Genomic DNA, 21,727 nt, shown 5'->3' on the forward strand with positions numbered 1-21,727 from the left:
TCCAGGCCGTGCCCCACCCGCACCCCAGGCCGCAGGCCTCTCCTGCCCTCTCTGGTGTGCTGGGTTGCCACCACCCTCTGGGGGACTTCAAGAAAAGCATATCGGGGGGTCAGGATGGCAAAGTGGTGCAGAGTCATTGATCCTGGGCTGAGAGAGAGAGAGAGAGAGAGAGAGGGGAAGGAGAGAGAGAGGGCACGCGAGCCTGCAGAGATGACCACAGGTAGGGGCCCAGTTTCCCTGAGCTGACAGGCCCTGAAGGGGACTCTCAGGGTTGACCAGTGGAACACCAGGTGTAGGGCGGGAGTTGGGAGAGGAGCTGGTGGGGAGGATTGTAAGGAAATTCCACGGAACCTCACCGGACTTGGGAAATCACATAAGGGAGTTTATTAAGCAAACAGTGTCTCCCTGCAGGGTAAGAGAGAAAATGAGAGGAAAAGAGAAAGGAAAGAGAAAGGGCACGTGCTAGAGAGAGTGGAAAGCCAGAAGGATAGAGAAAGTGAGGAGGACAGACAGAAGGATGAGAAAAGATGGTGGGGTAGCTACAGTAAAGCAATTGAATTCTGCAGGGCTAACAGGGGACCAATATCGGAGAAGGATACTTGCAAGCTGACTGATGAACCAATAGCTAGCCAGGATGTTCACAGACTGACAAATGGTTGGGAGGCAGGGAAAATGGCTGCACCTGAAAGGGCGGGGGAGCAGCTTTATCTATTACAAGGATTATGGCTGCAGGCCTGGATCCCCACCGACAGGCTAAGCGCTTGGCCCCTCTGTGTCCTGTCCTGTCGAAAGCAGACATTGAGACCACCAACCTTATCTAGGGCTGTCAGGGGGGAAGATGGGAATTAATTTCTGGAAATGCATTTAGCAGTACCAAAAATGTATTTTTATGAAAAAAATGCAGAGTCCAGCTGTAAAAGGATTAGGTGCTGATACAGATTGCAATATTGATGAACAATGAAAACACTATGCTAAGTGAAATAAGCCAGACCCCAATCAATCCCGCTGTATGATTCCACTTACATGAATGATCTAGAACAGGCAAATTCAGAGACAGAAAGTAAATCGGAGGGCCTGGGGCAGGGAGGGATGGGGACCTTGGCTTCCTGGGCGCAGAGCCTCCGTTCTGGTGGAGGAGCAGCTCTGGAGCAGAGAGTGGCGAAGGCCTACAACACCGAATCTGGCCGGCATCACAGAATTGTAGACCTAAAAATGGTGAAAATGGCAAATTCTGTTTTCTATGTTTTTCCTCGATTAAAAACATGAATAATGAAGAACACTGGAACCTATTGCATTGTGCAATTGAGCTGGGTGGGTGAGGTGCCGTGCGGACTGCAGCAGAGTGAGCTGGAAAGGAAGGCGGGAAGACTGTGGGAAGGCCGGGGTGAGGCCCGGGTGTCCAGCTGGATCTCCCCCTGCCCTCCCTGCGTTGCTTCTCTGCTTTTCGGGGCTTGGTTGTCTTGCACGTTCTTTCATCCAGTCCTCACAGGGAGACACCAGTCGCCTGCAGGTGGGTTCAGGCCCTGACAGGTGGGGTGGTTGCCTTGGGTGGCCCTTGGGCTTCCTCACTTTGGAGTCTTCCCAGGGCCCCACAGCTCCCAAGCATCCCCAGACGTTGGAGGACTGTCGGCTCTGGTCCCCTGCCCAGGGGCTCCCTGGCAGGTGATGGCGGGGCCAGGACCTGTGGGGACTCCAGGCAACACCCCGGCAGAGCTGGCTCTCGCCATGGCTTCTGCTCCCGTTCGGCACCCTGGCCCCCACAGGGCGACGTGGACTCCCCAGCATGCCGTTCTCTCTTCCCGAGGGCCCGCAGTACCTTGCTGTTGGACACGGAAACTGTTTCCATTGTTGCCTCCAAAGAACACTCTTGACTCGGCCGCACCTTAGGGCCCTGGAGAAGCTCGGTCCCCTGTGTCATCGGGGAGGAGAAACCAAGGCAGGCAGGGGCCAGTGGCTCCTGCGGCAGGCCGGCCTCCACTGCTCCTCGCCGTCCAGCCACGCTCCTGTTCCAGGGTGAACGACCCTCCTTCCCCAGGAGGATCCTCAATACTTGGCGACTGTGTCTCTCTGTGGCGCGGCTCAGCCCAGCGATCCCGCGGAGAGCATTTACAGACTCCCTGTGGCCTGAGGCAGCCTCTACTGCCTCCCCCACCTGCTGCAGTGCACCCTCCCGGCCAGACTGGCTCCTCCTGGTCGGGAGCCCCTGAGGCGGGGTGTCAGTGCGGCTGGGTGCAGGCAGGAGCCCCTGGCCACCTGGGGCAAGACTGGCCGCCTGCATGCCCTCTGCCTGCACACCCAGCCTGGGCAGCCCAGGGCTTCCTGAGGCTCTGGCTTATTGTCAGGGGAGCATGCTCCACGCAGCTGAGCTAAAGCAACACCCGAGCCTCAGTTTCCTCATCTGTAAAACAGGATGACAATCTCTACTTTAAAGGTAGGTCAGTACCAGAGCCTCCATGGTACCCTGACCCTGGGTGCTCATGGCATGTCCTGACTGTCAAAGCAGGACCGCTGTGGCAAGTCATCTTAGGGGGGGGCAGGTAACGTGATATTGGATTTTTCATGAAAAATCCAGAATGCGTAGTTTAGTAGTTTAGTTGTTGTTTCCATGGGTAAGAATGAGTATTAAATTATAATGATTCACTAGTAAATGTATCAGGTTTTAGTTTAGTTCATATTTATATTTTCACTGAATTCCCTCAAGTATTAAGGCAAGTATTATTATTTATTATTATTATTGAGATCTCTGTTTTACAAATGAGAAAGCTGAGCTCAGAAAGGTTAAGTGGCTTGACCAAGGTAGCCTAGGACTAAGATTAAACCACCACGTCTTGTCTTGTAGATGGATTAAGACTCTTCCCATTCTAAAACCAGGAAGATGAAAGATTTATTTGCCCACTGAATCCATTCCCTTGTAAAGATTTTATGCCTTGTGAAGTCAGAGTTAGAAGACCCACGCGACGGAGTACGACGCAACAGTGCACATGAATAAACCAGAGCGACTCGTACACCAGGGACGAGACGGAGGGGACACGTGGGGGGAGAGAGAGCCTCAGAGTGCACACACAGTGCGATGGTACCCTTAAAACAGGTGAATCAGCACCACCGTGGTTCAAAACGACATGAGCTCATGGTGCACCCCAGTAGGGACGACACTGGCTGTTCCCACCAGAGGACCGAAACACGTTCTCGAAACCTCTACCGCGCTGTCGATGGGAGCTTTGCTCATAGCAGCCCCAGGCTGGGGGCACTCTGGAGCTCCTTCCCCGTGAATGGTAGAGGCACGGGGGCACGCCCTGGAGCAGAACACCACTCGGCGGTCAGATGAGAAGTGACCCATCCAACCACGGACGTGCACCTCAAGCATATTATGCCTCGGAAAAATGCCGACCTCAAAAGAATGCGCACTGTCTAATTCCATTTGTGTATCTCGAAATGTGAAGGTCATGGAAGCAGGGTGGATGCGCACCTGCTAGCAGAAGGTCCTGGTGACGGGGCTGGTCTGGGCCTCACGGTGGTGTCAATCATGTTCTCTGAAAATAAGGCAACACTGCCCGGAGCTGAGCTCACAAGCTCGAGTGATGCAACAGCGGGAGAAATCTGAACAAAGCCTGGGGGGTGCTGGTGTCGTTTCTAGCTGTGGCTTTGCACGGCAGTACTGCAAAATGGTACACTGGGTGGAACCGGGCTTTCTCCACTAGTTATGATTGCCTGTGAACGTACAATCACTTCAACAAAGTGTTTCAAAAACAGTGTGAAGCTGGCGTGGTGGCGCACACCTGTCATCCCAGCAACTTAGGAGGCTGAGGTAGGAGGATCGCAAGTTTGAGGCCAGTCTAAGCAACTGAGCAAGACTGAAAGCAATTTAGAGAGACCCTGTCTCAAAATACAAACTGGAAAGGGCTGGGGAGGTGGCTTAGTGGTTATGGTGCCCCTGGGTTCAATTCTTGGTACCAAAAAATAAAAAGTGTGAGATATAAAGATGGACTTGAAGACAGTGGTTACGACTTGGGTGGGAGACAAGAGAATGGCTTGGCTTACACTGGTAATTTTTAACACCTTGGCAGATATTGCTTTTTTTTTTAACTTGCATCCTGGGTCCACAGTTGCTCATGACATGATTTGTTATTTCTTTCGGTAAGTCTGAATGATCCCATAATTAAAATAATAACAATATTTTTATAAAAGCAAAACAAAAACTTTTCAGAAAGAGGTTTGAAACAGTAAAAAAAAAGTGTTCGAATTTGGCTGTGAGTCTGTTTTATCTTGTGTTTTTGCAAAGCACTTTTGGGTGAAAAGCTGCCACCTCTCGCTATTTGGAGATAATAATCTGAAGCAGCGCGCGCGGGGGCCCCCATAACATCCAGTGGGGAGTCTGCTCCCGGCCCTGGGCGCCGCTGGCTCGGCGTGCGCAGCTGGACAAAGCTTCTACCCAACAGGCGCCGTTATTCCGGCCGCAGAGCTGGGCCTGCAGCCCGTCCACCCGCTCCGGGGGGCCCTGGGAGCTCTGCCGCCTTCTTCTGCTGAAACTGGAGAAGCCGCCACGCGGCAGGGTGGCGCGGAGGCTGGAGAGCGGCGGGATTGCAGGCAACCAGCAGCGAGGAGGCTGAGCAGAGCCCAGAGGCAGGGCTTTCCCAGGAGCCCGGGGACCGGCCCCTGGCGGCTTTGTTGGGAAACCTCAAGGATTTGGGGTCTGCGAAGAGTCATTAGTGCAGTGAGAACGGGAGCAGCCCTGGGAGCCGGCTCTGCCCCTGCCGCCCCGGCTCACCTGAGAAATGTCTCGGGGATGGAGACTCAATAACACTTAAGTCCAAAGAGCAGCCGCAGGAACGGCGCCTCCATGGTTTCTCGCTGGAGCGTGGCTGGGAGGGAAAGCCCGGCGAAATCCCAACGTCCTTCTCCCACCTGATGCCCATTCAGCCCACCCAGGCTCCCAAGCTCCCAGGCTGGAGCGCCCAGGCCCAGGCCCAGGCCAGGGTCACAGCACACAACACGCTTTGTCTCAAAAATCAGCCACTACACCCGAAAAGGGATGAGATCAAAGACAAAGCAGACTTTGAGAGAGGGAGGAAAGGAAGTCGACTGTACAGAGTTGGGTCCACACTGCCTTCCAGGCTGCCTACACCACATAGGTGCTCCACCAGTGGTGGGATTTAAAGTAGGGGAAAGAGCAAGTGAAAGGACAACAAGGTCACCTGAGAGTCAAAGTCAAAAGGGATGCCCTGGAGTGGCTTGTGTCTGCTCTGAGTAATGGGCGAGTCCTCAGCAAGCATACCATGGATGGTGGTGCAGGATGTGCACTGCTGAAGTCCAACACGATCTGTGGGAATGATGACTTCTGGAGCTGGCAGTGTACAACCTGCATGGTTGTGTGTGGGTAGCCCTGGGAGGGGTCCAAAGGCAACAAAATATAGCGAACATCTGTTAAACAGCTCTTCTGCGTCAGGCACTGTGCAAAAGGTTTGATGAGTCCAATTTGGTCCTCACAGTGATTCAGCACGGAGAATTTGCCCTCTGTAAAAGGGAAGGTGTCAAGTCTTCACTTCCCACGCAGATGGGCCCTGCTTTCCATTGACTTCAAGTGCAAGTCCCAGTCAGTTTTAAAAGTGTGTGTGCTGCCTGTTTTAGGGAGTAGAAGGTCCCTTTCCTGGGAACCGAGAAGCAGAGGGCTCCCTTCTCTGGAGCAGGCCTGGGGGACACACGACCCTGGGCAGGAGGTGGCTGCCCGGGGGGCAGGCGGGGCCTCTGCCGGAGTTGGAGCTCAGGTGCCTCACGGTGCCCAGGGTGGCACAGCCCGGAGGCGGGGTCGCAAGCGGGTGCGGCCTGGCGGGCGCTCTGGCAGGGGACCCTGGGACCCCCACTCCTCCAGGAACCCGGCGAGGCTTCCTTTTTGAGAGTTGGGAGTGGCTGGGCAGCAGGCCCAGGGCCCGGGGTGGGCTGGGCAGCGGCGGCAGGAAGGGGAGAGGTTCTCCGCTCTGCTTGGCCAAGCGGCGTCAGTTATTTGACTCCAGATAACACGGTAATTAATAATGTAATAAGATGCAATTTATAGGCACTCATGCCTGAAGGCCTCGGTCCCAAGGCCCTCGGCAGAAGGGAAAATGAAAAGCATCCATAATCTCCAAGCGGACGCGTGACCACGTTGAGAGGCCAAGGCAACAGGGGACAGCAGTTCAGCCCTCGGCCTCCTCAAGGACCCCAAGAGGACCCCACCCCAGCGACCAGCCTCCGCCGTGTGGGGAGTGGGCTGTGGGCGCGTGAGGCCACCCGGGCCTCAGTCCCACGGCAGACCTCCCAGAAGAGGTCTACCTCTGGAAGACCGGGGAGTCCTGAGCGGATCGGCTCTGGCATCGACAGCGCTTGGCCTTGAAGGCCTCAGTTTCCCTCACAGGGTTGTGCTGAGGGGAGATGGGACAGCCACCGGCCCTCGCGAGGTTATAAAGTGCTTTTCTGTTTCTCACGCCATTTCTTATAATTCTTCAGCATCTCTCCAGATGTCACAGCAGAGACCACCCACCCGATACCTGTTCTCGCCTGCTTTCCTTAACAGACCCCCCCAGTTATTCCAGGTGGCACTGTGCAAAGCTCCAAGACATTGCCCAGCCCTTCTCACGGCTGGGGATGGTCAAGGGATAATAGAGGGGTGCAGGAGCCCAGGAAAGACTTCCCAGGTGGCCACTCAGCCGAATATGCTCTTTTGCCCATCTCTTCTTCCTTCTAATTCACTCCAGAATTCAGGCGAGATGGTTGGTGCTCTGACCGCCGTCTTGGAAGAGGGAGGTAGACTTGAAGCTGGAATCCACGTGACAAAATGGTGAACCAAAACCAGAAAGAGCCCAGAGTCCCTGATGACTAAGAAGCCATCATGGCAGATTTTCTTCACATGAGAAGATAGTAAACTTTGAGCTTGCTTAACTGAGGCAGCCCATCTTATGTGCAGATGTGTGATCCCTCTGTCTTTCAGAGGAGGAAATCGTGGCTCCATGAGGTTAAGCAATCTGCCCAAAGCCACACAGGTGAGAGGCCACACCTGGCCCTTCTTCATTTCCAGGGACCTGTGACCTCAGCCAGGTGGTATTCTTCTGTGGCCCCAGCATCACAGCACCTGCTGCCTCTGTAGCTGCCACTCCGGGGCTCTTTGTCTTTGCCTTTCCTTTCTATTCTCCCTCCTCTTCGCCCTGGGCCCCTCTGTCTCCAGTGCTTCCCACTTGAGCCACTTGGGAGGGTGCTGTTTGCAGCCCTGAGCCCCAGGCTAAGTGTGACAGGCAGAGGAAGAGGCAGCCCCTGCTTCCCGGCATAGCTGCGGCTGCTGGGACTCCTGCCCTGGATTCCTGGCCTGGGCGCTGCACACGGCAAGCCTGGAGGACCTGTCCTAGCTCGGTCCCCGCGGCCCCCTCGCCCTCCTCCTGCCCCCTTGAAGGAATGAGAGGCACCATGCATTTGCCATGAGGTCTTGGAAGCCCATGAGAGGTTGGCAGGGGGCGACTGGCAGCCTGCCACAGGAGGAGAGCTGGAGTACTTCAGCCACTGCGCCCTGGACCCTTGCTCCAGGCAGGGAGTGGGCTCTCCACGTCACAGGGAGATGCACAGGAAACGGATCTCCGTCGTGGCTCTCCACTGAGCCTTTCAAACGAACTTGTGGCTCTTGCCATCTCCTCGCCCACCCATTGGCTAAAAACCTGAATATTGGCCTTGGGTTTGGTGGAATGGATTCAAGAATGCTAGGCCAGACAGGGGTGGTCCAGGAGAGCTCTGGGACCAGAGCTGCCCAGCCACAACCCACAGGGCAGCCCCATGTCTGGCCTGGCTGGTGTTTTAATTGCCAGGTGAGCAGAGAAGTGGTGGAGAACTGAAGGTCAGAATACAGTGCAGTCTTTTCCTTCTTGTGTGAGGTCCACACCTGAGTTTTTCCACTCTTCACTTACTCCGAAAGAGGAACCTGGGAAAATGCTTCCCATTCCCACTGATCAGCCAGTTCCCTGAAAATAATAGGTAAACTGAGGTCCCTTACTGTGCCAGTCTGGGGGCCATGCTTCAGACACAAGCCCATTTGTCCCCACGATACCCACCTACGGGGGTATTGTTATTGTGCTCATTGTACAAACGAGAACACCAAGGAACAGCATCTGGGCAACCTGCCCAGGTGCAGAGGCCGGAGAGGGGTGCAGACCTAAGTCTGGGCAGTCCACCCAGAGACTTGTCCCTCGCCGGTCCTACTTCTCAAGAAATGCTGGCAAGGTTGCTCTGGGTCAGTGACTAACGCTGCCATGCATGGACCTATCAAGACCGCGAGGGCTTCAAAACCAACTGCACACGAGGAGCTTGAAAGGTGAGCCCCGCCTCTGCCCCCATCGTGCGTTACTGTGCGTACCGTCTCTTTTCCTCAGGTCTCATTTCCCAGTCCCGTGTTCCTCTGAATCTCACACCCTCAGGGGAGAAGCAAGGCTGGGCACAACTGTCCCCAACTTATGCACTGTCCGAGAAGCTGGTGCCTACACGCGCTTCCCACAGTTTGCCAGAACTTTCTACTCTTGTTTCCTTACAAGTGTCTTCATTTTTTAATTGATGGAATTGTACATATTTATGGGGTACAGCCTGATGTTTTGAAACATGCACGCGCTGTATTAAACCAAACATACACTTACTCCCCAGGCCTCGCGGACAACCCCGGGTGCTCTGCCACTGAGCTGTAAAGCCAGCCCCTTTACTTTTCATTCCAAGACAGGGTCTCTGACGCTGCCCAGGCAACTTGCGATCCCCCTGCCTCAGCCTCCGGGTCGCTGGGATCGCAGTGCTGTGCCGTCTGCACCTGGCTCCTATTTTTTTTAATGGCGAGAACACTGAGGATCTCCTCTCAGTGATTCCCAAGAACGCAGAGCACTGTGGCTAACCGCATCATGGTGGCACAGCCAGCCCCTCTCCTGTCATCGAGGCAGCTGGGGTTCGTTGGCCACCACCGTCCTCCTCGCCTTCCCAACCCCAGACCCTGTGACCACCGTTCCTTCCTCTGCGTGTGTGGGTTCAGCGGTCGCAGGCCCAGGAGTCAGAGAGTCCTGGGCACGAGGCGCGTCTGTGAGGCTCTGGAGCAGTGCTGAGCAGGCTGAGCGGCCTTCTCGCCGGTCCTCAGCACCAGGCCCTGCTGCCATTCATTTCCCTCCCTCTGTCCTGGGCGCGCAGCACTGGCACACTCCCCAAGGGGCTTGCGTGTGCACACCCGCCACCCTCCTCCTGCGCGCCAGCGCCCCATGCCCGCCCGCCTCAGCGCCCCAGAGGCCTGTTCTGCTTCCCCGAGCTGCCTCCACATTCCACAGCACAGATGTTCCTTTATTAGCATCCCCCCCGCCGCCCTTGGGCTCTTGAGTGAGCCCAGTTTTAATGATTATAGTGAACACTCATCAACACATATTTCAGGACCCCTGTGTGATGATTTTCATAGAACAGTTTTCTAGAAGCATGACCTAGACCTAATAGTAAGGATATTTAAATATTTATTTATTTATTTATTTAGCTTTTACAGACTACACTTTGATTCATTGTACACAAATGGGGTGCATCATTTCGTTTCTGTGGTTGCGCATGATGTAGATTCACACCATTTGTATAATCATACACGTATACAGGGTGACGATGTCTGTCTCATTCCATGATTTTTCATACCCTGCCTCCCTCTCATTTCCTTCTACATAATCTAAACTTCCTCCATTCTTCTCTCACTCCTTACCCCCCACCCCCATTATATATCATCATCCACTTATCAGGGAAAACATTTGGCCTTTGTTTTTTGGGGATTGACTTATTTCACTTAGCATGATATTCTCCAATTTCATCCACTTATCTGCAAATGCCATAATATTATTCTTCTTTATGACCGAGAAATATTCCATTGTGTCTATATACCACAGTTTCTTTATCCATTCATCTGATGAAGGGCATCTAGGTTGGTGCCACAATCTAGCTATTGTGGATTGAGCTGTTCTAAACATTGATGTGGCTTCATCACTGTAGCATGCTGATTTTAAGTCCTTTGGGTATAAACCGAAGAGTGGGATAGCTGGGTCAAAACGTGGGTCCATTCCAAGTTTTCTGAGGAATCTCCATACTGCTTTCCAGAGTGGCTGCACCAATTTGCAACCCCACCAGCAATGTATGAGTGTGCCTTTTTCCCCACATCCACGCCGACCCTTATTATTGCTTGTGTTCTTGATAATCGCCATTCTAATTGGGGTGAGATGAAATCTTACTAACAAATTGTACTTCAAACAAGTTTTGCCAAATGGCTTGTGCCCCAACAGATTCCAGAGGGGCTACTCCCTACCTTGCTGTCAGCACTTCATATTTTAGATTTTCTAATATTTTTTATTTCTCAGTGGGTAAAAGGATATCCTGCTATTTCTGATTTAAATTGAGTTTCCCTGATTATATGGTTGAGCATATTTTTAAAATGTTTATTAGCCATTAGTATTCCTTTTATAGCATACCTCTCCTATCCTGTTCTCCTTCTCCCCTGGGCTTTGGATTTTGTGTGGTAGCCTCTATATTCTAGATATTGATATTTCTGTTGCATATATTGCCAGAGTTTTCCCTCTAGTCTTTTGCTCTCCTCTTTTAACTTTGTTTGTGGTGTCTTTTGATGTATGGAAGTTTTAAATCTCTATGTAAGTATTCCCTCTCTTTAATTTTCAAATTATGGAATGTTCTAAATTTATAGATGAGTATAAAGAAGAATATAAAATCTATATACTCACCAGCAGCTTCATAAAACCTTTGTATCTTGCCACATATAAATTTTCCCACAAGCTTGTAATTTTTATCTGGTGTTTTAGTTTTGCCCTTTTAAAAAACCAAATGAAACGTTTATTCTTTTGCATTGAACTGCAGTTGCATTTACTGCTCTGTTCTGCGAACTTCTCTGCTCATCATTGCTTCGCAGGGTCCATGTCTTCCCTCTGGTTTTATTGTATTTCTAAATATGTGCATCCTTGATGATGCATTTAGAGAGAGTCTGTGGATGTTAAATTCACTTTTTTTTTTTTAATAACTAAAAAGGTATTTATTTTGCCTTCTTAAACACAGTAGCTGTGGAAGACTGCTAGCTAGCCCTGGTCCTCCTTCTCCTGCTTTACTTTAGATCTAGAAATGTCCTCAGAAAAGCTCGGGTTTTGAAGACATGAACCCCAAAGCACCAAAGTTCAGAGAAGGGACTTCTAGGCAGTGATTAGGGTTGTAACCTCACTGTGGATTAATCCATTTGATAGATTAATGATTGGAATGGACTACATGGTGGTGACATCACATGTGGGTGTGGCTGGAAGAAGCAGGTCCCTGTGCATGGTGTTGGACTGCATGTGCCCCAGGACCCTCTTCTTGGCTCTCTGCTTCCCAGCTGGGTGGCGAGCACTCTTCCTTGGTGCCCTTCCACCATGATGCCATGATGTTCTGCTTCACCCTGGGCCCTGAATAATGGATGCAGCTGACCATGGACTGAACCTCTTAAACCGTGGGCTGAAATAAACACTTCCTCCTCTGAGTTGCTCTTGTCGGGTGTTTTGGTCACAGTGACACAAAGCTGGTGGACATGCCATCCCCCTGAGAAGGAGAACCACAGTGCTGATTTCATTTGAGAAGGCCCTGTGCTCAGTAGAAAGACCACACTTTCCAGACTCCTGGAGCCACCGGTGACCAGTGATTGGCAAGCAGGAGACTGGGGCTGTGGCCCTCACGGTGAGCCAGGTGAGGCTCAGCTGAGAGGGTCACCCTGCTGCCTTGCCCTTCTCTCCTTGGACACAGGAGCCTGCAAGGTGAGGAAGCAGGGAGAGGGGAGGCAGGTGGACGCTCCGGGCTAGGGCGTTGGGCCCCAGCCATGGCAGACAGCGAAAAGTTTCTCTGATTCATTTCAGCCTCTGTCACTAGTCTTTGGTTCTAACAGGCACACTCAGTCTGGGCCAGCATTTATTTTCTTTTTACACGCTGAGGTGGTTTTCTATTGTCCTTGGTCGTCTATGAGCCAGGCAAGAGTTTGCTGAGTCTAATGGTTCTATCTTCTTGTCTGGGCCAATTTAAAGATTTCTCCCTGATCCCCGTTATTCCCTAATGTGCCTGTGAGTGCATTTATTTTTATTTATTTTGCTAGATCCATAGAATTCATTTTCCACTTAAAGACTTGTGTCTTTATCCAGTTTTGGAAAGCTTTCTGCAATTATCTCTTCAAATATTGATTCTCTGACCCCCTTTCATTTTCACTTTTTCTGGGATTAGATAAATGTCAAGTATTAGATGAGGTTTCTTCTTATCTCTTACCTGTATTATAAATGCACACACAAGTGTATACATGCACACTGGGTTCATTTTCCAGATGATGGAAGTCTTATTTTCTTAACAGTGTCCATTTTAAGAGCAGGGGATATAGCTCAGTGGTAGAACAAACTCTTCTCCAGCATGCATAAGGCCTGGGGTTCAAACCCCCAGCACACAAAACCAAAAAAAATGGCACCTGATTTTATGTTTTTATCAAATATTGACTTTTTAAAACTCAGTGATATTTTCCTTTCATTTGTAGGATTTCTAATGGGTTCTCTTTCTTACCTATCCATATTTCCTTGCTGACTGATTTAATAATATCTTACTCTTTTCAACATGGAAGTTATGGCTTCACTTTTCCCTAGACATACTATGCTTAAAAGTCTGTCCAACTGGGTGGGGCTGGGGATGTAGCCCAGTTGGTAGAGTGCTTGGCTTATAAGCACAAGGCCCTGGGTTCAATCCCCAGCACCACAAAACAAGAGGGAGAAAAAAAAAAAAAAAAAAAAGTCTGTCCAACTGTTGTATAAATTAATTTCAGAGGGAATTTGTGTTGCAACTGCTTTATTGACTGTCTATATTAGCTCCTAACTGATTCAAATAAATTGGAACTTTGGTTTGAAAGCTCATTTTGTGGGAAGGTTTTGTTGGTTTTCTTCTTCTATCTAGCTGCTTTTGTGGTTTCCTGTCTGCCTTGAGTTGCCAGAGAAAGTATATGATGCCACTAAATTTGAATTTCAACTAAACTACAAATCATTTTTAGTATAAGTATGTCTCAAATATTGAATGAGATGTACTTACTGTAAGGAATCCCCCGGAAACCACGCCGGACTCGGGAAATCACATAAGGGAGTTTATTAAGCAAACAGAGTGTCTCCCTGCAGGGTAAGAGAGAAAATGAGAGGAAAAGAGAGGAAAAGAGAAAGGGCGCGCTAGAGAGAGTGGAAAGTGAGGAGGAGAAAGTAAGCAAGTGTGTAGGAGAGAGAAGCAAGAGAAAAGATGGCGGGTAGCTACAGGGAAGCAGCGAATTCTGCCGGGCTAACAGGGGACCAATAACAGAGAAGGATACTTGCAAGCTGACTGATGAACCAATAGCTAGCTAGGATGTTCACAGATTGACAGCAGTTGGGAGGCGGGGAAATGGCTGCAGCAGAAAGGGCGGGGAGAGCAGCTTTGTACCTTACACTTACACTATAAAATGATTTGTTGTTTATCTGAAATTCAAATTTATATAGATAGTTTGCATTTTTATTTGCTAAATCTGACCTCCTGATGGTTGACCCTCTAGACTCCTCTCTAGAACCAGATCTTAGAGGGATTTGAGTCATACTTCTGCTGATAATTAGGTCATCAACAAAGCAAGACAAAGCAAACCCAAATAAAATACAGCAGAGCCAAACAGCTCCTTTCAGGGCAACGGGCAAGCTCCTGTCACCTGGGCACTGCGAATTCCCTCCTCTGGGGCGGGAGCTGCCCCAGGATCGCAAAGTGTGAGGAACTCAAGCGTGAGGCTGGGCCTTCGCCACTCCTCAGGCAGCACTCTTAGTTGATGCCCCAAGCATGTCCTGTGAGTCCACAGCCCGGGAAGTAACCAATCTGCTATGGTCTCGGTCACAACAAATGTTGTGCAGTCGCTGTTTAGAGATGAAAGAGGCCTTGCCAGTCCCCAGAGAGTGTACTGTCAAGTCTGAAGTCACATCAAACACAAGAAAAAAGATTTACACAAGAGAAGCGAGTGTCCAAGCCTCCCATTGGTTCCGGCGGTGACCCCTGGGAGGTGTTGGGGATGGAGGTCAAGGACAGTGGCTGATTATAAGATTGTAAAATGCAGAGTCAGAGCTGTGCCCCCTGCGCTCTCCAGCTGGCTTCCCGGCCTGTCCCTGAGGCAGACCTTGGACAACTCGCATGGAAAGGCCTCTCATGCCAAGATCTTAGCAGAGAAGGAAAGGACTCAGCCCTCTGGCCAGCGATGTTTCTCTTAGTCTGTTTCAGTGTCTGCTCCCTGACTTCTTTGGGCCCTCGACTAACTCCGGAGGGTTTAGAGTGATTTGAGTCCCACACCAGCTACCGCCATGAGATGCGCGGTGCTGGGATTTGATGGATTCCCTTGGAGAGGGAGGGATATGCTCTGGGAGAGCTGGGTCTTACACAGTGTTACATCCCTGAGTTGGAAACGACTGTGTTTCCTCAGAGCAGCAGAGACACTAGTCACTATTCCTGTCTTCTGGGTATGTGCCGATGAAGCTTGCCTACCCGTTTGCCCTCCGCTGGGCTCCGTCTCGGCTGCTCTGGTGCCTTCTCCACGTCTGCAGGACTTGGGAGCCTACAACGGGGTGAGCCTGCAGGCTGCCTTCAGGGAGGCTGGAGGGTTCCTGTGCTGCAGATGCGGAGGAAGCAGTGTTTGTGTGAGGTCGCTCTGGGCGTGAACGGGGGAAAGGGCTCGCTGTGCCGGAAACGATGGGCAAACCCAATGACGGAGTTTGTGGGTTTGAACTGAGAGCAAAGGAGAGATTGAACAGGAGGGATGATGTGCCTCTCCTTGCAAAACCCCTGAGAAAAGCAACAGGGAGAATGGAGCCCACAGAGTGCAGACTGCCAATTACCCACACCCTGTCCCCGGCGTCAGCAAGTGTGAGCAGGTGGGTCACCGCCTTCACACTGTCACCTCACACTGTGCTTCTGTGTAATTTTCTATTTCTGTCTGCTCACTCTCATGTGTGCATTTATGCAGTGTTTGCTGAGAGCCCAATTTGTCTCAAGCAAGTTCCCGAGCCCTGGGACGCAGTGATGAGCAAGCACCAGCAAAGTCCACACCCCGACCGAGCTTCCGGTGCAGGTTCAGCAGGAGAGGCAGACAGGGATCAGTCAACAACCACAGCGACAACCCCAAAGAATCCAGGGCATTCTGAAGACGTGTTCGGTGTGGCAGGGACCAGGAGTTCAGGCTGGGGCAGCAGGAGGCAAAATCCCACCCACAGGAAGCTTACCTCCTAGCCCAGGAGGTGCAACTCGAGTAGACAATGACGCTCAAGTGCAGGTAGTGACCCATGTTCTGAGAGCAAGCGGCCAGAGCACAGTGCATGGTCACTGTGGGCAGGCGGCCCCTCTGAAGGCTGACCCTAGGGTAGACAACTGGAAGAACTGGGAGGCTCCTGCCACGATCTGGGGGAAGGTGGTTGCAGGCAGAAGGAAACACGGGCCCAGAGGCCCAGAGACTGGAACCACCGTGGCTGCCGTGTGGACACACAGCAGGTGGAGCCCCTGCGTCAGCAGCGCCTACCATGGGAGCAACAGAAGACAGCCGAGGACCTGGGCCAGGCCAGTGCTGGCCATGAGGCATGGAGGGCTTTGGGGAAGAGGCTTCATCCTTCATCCTCGCCAGGAGGGCCCAGGCAGACCTCCATGGTGAAGTAACTGCACTGAGTTCTGAAGGCTGAGTTGAATAAGCCGGGCGAAGGGAGCAGGGAGGACATCGCAGTCCACATGTGGGCGGGCGCTTGGAGGGGGCGAGTCCGGCCAGAGGACTGAGGGAAGGGCTGTGTGCCTGGGCAGGCGCGAGGTGAGGGGCGGCTGGGCACAGTCAGGGCCTGACCTGTGGGGCTTAGCAAGGCCTGTGCAGGGTGTGGGCTCCATCGTTAGTGCTCTGGAGTCACAGGGGCACCCCTCTCAGCAGAAGCGACGTCGGTGGAGTCGTGTCTTGGAAAGACAGCTGTGTCAGCGCAGGGAGCTCCACTTTGCTATTTGACATTCACCGTCGGGGGAAGGGTCTCTCTTTCTCTCCCACTTCCTTTGATTCTTGCGGTTCTGGGTATTAAAAACAGGATGCTCTACATCCCCAGTTCTTTTTATTTTTATTTTGAGGCAGGGTCTGTCTGTGTTGCCCAGGCTGGCCTTGAACTTGTGATCCTCCTGTCACAGCTTCCTGAATTGCTGGGTTTACAGGCGTGGGCCACTGGGCGGGGCTGAGGGAGCTTCCCATTTTACCAGGAAACCGAGTCTCTTCAGGCTGTGCTGCTTGGCCAGGATCCACGGCGTGGCTGAATCTGGAGTCCAGGTTCACAGTCCCTGTGCCACTCACCCTCGCCACCCTCTCTCCCCACCTGACTAGAGAAGTGACCAGTACAACCAAGCTTCCTTCACTGGCTCCTTCTCACTCTGAGGTCCTAGGTCTTGACTTCTTTCTCTGGGTTGGAAAGTTTCAAAGAAACAGGTGAGGTCTTCATTTCTCTAGCCCAATTAGCTTTTTTTTTTTTTTTTTTTTTTTTTTTTTTGTGTTGCTGGGGATTGAACCCAGGGCCTTGTGCTTGTGAGGCAAGCACTCTACCCACTGAGCTATCTCCCCAGCCCCCCAGTTAGGATTTTTGAAATAAGCCCCTCCCTTCATGGGGTTCTGGAGGGCTCACATTGTTAATTAGCGTCATTCATTCCTGCCAACATTACCCACTGGTCTGTCCACCCCTCCGCCTCTTCTTCCTTCCTTCCCTCCTTCCCTCCTTCAACTTTGACTGGATTCATCCTGTGCCCCAGACCCCAGGGTGACAGACAAGATCTCTGGCCAGGCTGAAGAAAAAGATATGAAAATCAGTGATCAGAGTTTAAATGGATGACTGTGTTTGGGGAACTTGGTCAGATGTCTCCCTGTGCTGGACACTCAGGGGAGGTAGAGGGAGGGCAGGGGGAGGCAGGAATGGGGACTGAGTGAGGGAAAAGGATGCAGAAGGAGCGCCTCAAAAAAACTCACAAATCAATGGTGGCAATCCAAGGCTCCAGGAGCCACTGGGTGGAAAAGGCGTCTTGAATATCCTGGTGCCTCTAGTGCTCTCAGACGGTGGTAACCAGGAGGACGCAGCCCCTAGAGTGTGGAATTCTCAGCAGCCGTGACATAAGAAACCCAGAAATGGGGCTGTTGCTCCTCAAGTCACCTGGGGGAGACCCCGAGAGTGGACATTCTGAAGGTCGAAGCCTGGGGTGGACTGCCCCGGTCCCCCTGCCCCTCCCCGCACAAAGTCCAGTTGATTCTTTGGGCAAGGAAGCCTGTTTGGGTGTTATTTATTGTTTTGGGTGTGTTTATTTATTTACTTATTTGCTTTGCCAATCAAACTCAGGTTTATTGACAGGACTGAGCCTGCCCCAGGCTCCCCCACCCAGCCGACCGCAGCGCACGGAGAAATAATTAGTTGCCGAGGTGTCAGGAACAGATGTCGACCTGACATCTTCCCTTTACTAGTGTCAAAGCCAGCAGTTTTCCTGCCTCCCAATAAATTACCAGAGCTCACTGCCTTCCTTCCTGCCACTGGCCTACCTGGGGGGGCTTTCCTGCCTCATTAAGAGCAGAACAAGTACTTCCACGGACCTAGGCCTCTGCTGCCGTCCCCCTTGTCACCTCTTAAATCTTACTTGCAACTCTGATGGACGAGGTTGGAGGACAGTGTGGCTCAGGCGCTGGGATCCTCTCTCCTGACAGAGGCCTCAGCTCTCACTGTTTCTGGGGCCTGGGAGCCCCCAGGAGCCTCAGGCAGGGCTAGGCTACTAACTGCTTCTTACTGGGACTGCACCCTTTGTTTCCACAGGATATCAGGAGTTTTGTGCAGACCCCATAAAGTCCAGAGCGCTTTGGAAAGCTCAGTTTCTGAAGAGAATATGATTCACGTGTTCTGAAACATCCAGAAAAGCAGAGGGGCCTTCAAGTATTTAGGAAAAGGACACAAGGTGGGTCTTAGGCCAGGAGCACATTTCAGAATGCAGGTGTGCGAGGATTTGTTGGAGATGCCCTTGATCTATATCAGGACCGGCAGGAAACTAGTTTATTTATCCCGTTAGGTGGCAGGCGTTGCGCTAGGTCCCGGGCATGTGGCTTGTGGTCCCTGATCTCAAGGAGTCTGCAGCTGGCTGGCCACAGGTCCCTGAAGCGGTGAGCCATGCTAAGGAGCCTGCTAAGGAGCCTGGCCTTCATCACCAGGGGCTGGGGCACAGTCGTAGGCAGGGGGTGATGTGATCTGGTTTGCATTTTGGAAAGACTGCTCAGGAGGCCCAGGGGCTGATTGACTGGGGCTGGGACAGCAGAGGTCATCAAGATCACTCGAATGCATTTGTCATGGTCTCCCTGAGAAATGGAAGGCCCAGCAGAGCTGGGGGCAGCGGGTGTGTCAGGAAAAGAGTGAGGAGCACAGGCCTCGGGACTGAGGGATGGGGTTGAGATGCTGGAAACTCACTGTCTCCCAGTATAGAGAAAGTCGCAGGATCTGTTTCAGGCCACCACAAGACTTGGAAAGACCAAGATGTGACTTTAGCCCCCACCCCAGCCCACCTTCCCCCTGAGGACACCATTCAGAAACAGGGGCCTCCCCCTCCAGATAAAGACCCCAACGTTGCCTACACTACCTAATCACATGGAATAGGAAGTGGTCTTAAAGGTGGGCTCATCCATCAGTTCACACAGTTACCAGCCCTCTATGGCCTTCCCACCAAGGAGGGCAGACACCAGAACTCAGGGGCTTAGCTCTCCTGGGCTTGCTCCCCATCCTTGGAGGGCTTCTTCCCCAAATGTCCCCCACATTTGCCCATGATGGATCTTGTCCAGGGCTGTTGATTCAACTCTTGGAGATCACAGCAGGTTGCAAAGCTGCCAGTGGACACTGAATTCTCATCACAGAAGCAAAATCTGCTTGGAGGAGGTCACAAGCTCCAGTGTTTAAGCACCAGGCAGTGGTGGCGCAGGGAGGCCAGCCACACCTGTCACACCTGCTGAGCTGACAGAGCTGCTCCTATCACTGGGCAGTCCTGGAAACAAGTTCATAAGGTGTCCCGGCATGAACCCTGGTCTTCCATCTCCTGCTCCCTGCGAGGTACCACGTAAGCAGTGAACTACCAGGACCCCTTAGTTCCTGGGGACGTCTTGCTCTTTCCCTCCTACGTGTTGATGAGGAGTTAGCACCGGTAAGACCTGAACCTTGTCCTGTTCACAAAACCTACAACCCGCCTAATTATCTGCTGTGCGGCTCCTTGCAAACTGCACTGAGGCGCCATTTGTGGCACTTAATTGGCTGTTAAGGAGTGTGTGGCCATGACCTCTTGCTAAACTCTTCCCATTAGGCTTTCCTGTTTACATAGCACCATAAACGCAGCCCATCAGTCCTCCAGAGCTGCCCCACTTTCTGCCCCATTCTGAGAGGCCAGGTACCTTCTGTGCCTGTGTGGCAGGTCCGCAGAAGGGGTCTTTCCTGCGCTGCAGGGACAGCAGGTGGGGTGGCCTTGCACTTCCCTCCCCTCCAGTTGGAGGCACCCCGGAACTTTCTCTCCTTCAAGCTCCTCTGGGTCCATTAGCCCTTCTCCCTGGGTCACCTATGACAGGCTGCTTGGACTTCTCAGCCAGGCAATGGCACATTCCAATCTTGCAGGAGGTCCCTGGGCCCCCTCTTTCTAACAGTGGCCCCAATTCATGCAGGTTTTGCAGCAGAAGGAAAATAAATAAAACTATAAAAACTGGAGAAAACATGAATAGTGACAGAAATGAAACGAACATACACATGAGCCAGGCGTCAGGGAACAGAGAAAGTACACCAGGAAAAAAAAATGCAAGATTTAAGGTTAATAATAGTAATAAACCAGGTATAAATACAGCAGTGCAAACAGCAGGCCAAGGCGGGGCGTGCAAGCAGTTGGATGTTGTCGGAAAGGCCGAGACTGAAGAGAGCCGAAAGCTCAACCGATGAGCAAATAAACAAAGAACAATGAAGCAAATAGATAATTGGAAGGCCTGAAAAACTAACAAGATAGGAAGCTTTTTCCTATGGAAAATAGCGGGAAAGTTTAACAAGCATGGAAGCGGAGAAGAAGGTGCTGGAGGAGAGAGAGCTTTTTTAAAATAAAGAATTTAATCGGCAGAGAGTCCCTTTCAAGACTAATTACCAGAGAAAGACGATCAGAAAATACTCCTGTAAAGCTTTAAAGACAAAGAAAGGTGCATCCTGTTAGTAAGAGAAGAGAAATACAATTCCAAGTAGCTGAGGTCTTGCAACCTAGACTCCAGAAGCCAGGAGGATTAGGGGAAAGCTTATAAGATTTTGAATCCAGTGTGACACGTTTACACTCCCAGTCTCCAGCGGAGAAAGAGGAAAAGGTACTCCTGAATGACAGGTGAGCTCCCAAGGATGACGCTGATCTCAGATTCAATTTTATTAAATTAATGGTGAGCTGGGGAGATAGCTCAGTCGGTAGAGTGCTTGCCTTGTAAGCACAAGGCCCTGGGTTCGATCCCCAGCACCAAAAAAAAAAAAAAAAAAAATTAACGGTGAAGAGACTGCATAGGAGGAAATTGAAGTTACTGTAAATTCTAACACAGGAAGAAAATTATTTGAAGATCACCATCTATTCTGTCCTTCTGTAAACATTTAGTGAACTGCTGCTCTATGCCAGGTTCAGGGCTGTTTTGCTAGAAACTTGTTCTAGCACGCATTTTTTGTTTCATAGTGACAGTTATTAAGATGCTATCAGTAGATGATAGAAATTCTAGAAATAGACTCTAAAGAAAGAAATATTTTAAAAGTACATGAGAAGTGAAATATAAGGAACCATTGGGAAACAAATAACGGGGTGGTTTATTGGGACAGCTGGAGGCAAGGTGGAGAAAAGTCCAGATCTGTAACTTCCAGTTTATGGCATTGAATGTGTAGGGACCCTGATACTGAAAAAAGTAAAAAGAAATAGGATTTTACCCTCCTGCAACTGTGGAGGGATTTAACTTCATCCTTCCCTGAATCAACACTCTGAGTGCTAAGGATGATGGGTTAAGGTCCTCCGAGATTTAATGCTTCATGAAAGACAAAACTCATATACCAAGGAAATAAATGGGAAATGTATATCATACAATAAGATAAAAAAAATCTGAGTTCAGAATGTGTTGAGGGTCCATACTCATCTACTGGGGAGGAAACCGTGTGTCCTTCGGACCTGCAGCTGGAAGACGTGAACAAGTAGCAGATGTAGTAGTGAAGTGACGAGGGAGGAAGTCATCGCACACTAAAACCCAGTGCTGCACCTTTCTCTGCAGACAGGTTCTCTTGGGTCACTGAAGTTGGTGTTAGTGTGCAGGCGGACAGGCTGGGAAGAAGTAAGTTGTGTGAGCACAAGCTTCCAGTCACCGTCTCTGCTTTGGTTGGAGTCAAGGAAATTAATGCAGATAAATTAAAATATATTTTATGCAGAAGTTCATAGTGGAATGGCCTATAATAGTGCCGACCAAAGTAATCACAAACTGGGGAGAGGTGAGGAACCCAACTGGAGTGCAAAACCCTATTATGACACCATCTACCACAAGCTACAGCTATTCAGGTCCACAGAAAAAGAGTATCCACCAAGTGTTCAAGAGAAAACACAAAGTGTGAGATCTGTTCAGCATAACTAATTAGAAATTATGTGTGTGGTGGAAAATCAG

The sequence above is a fragment of the Sciurus vulgaris genome, assembly GCF_902686455.1.
Source record: "Sciurus vulgaris genome assembly, chromosome: 12".
Taxonomy (NCBI): Eukaryota; Metazoa; Chordata; class Mammalia; order Rodentia; family Sciuridae; genus Sciurus; species Sciurus vulgaris.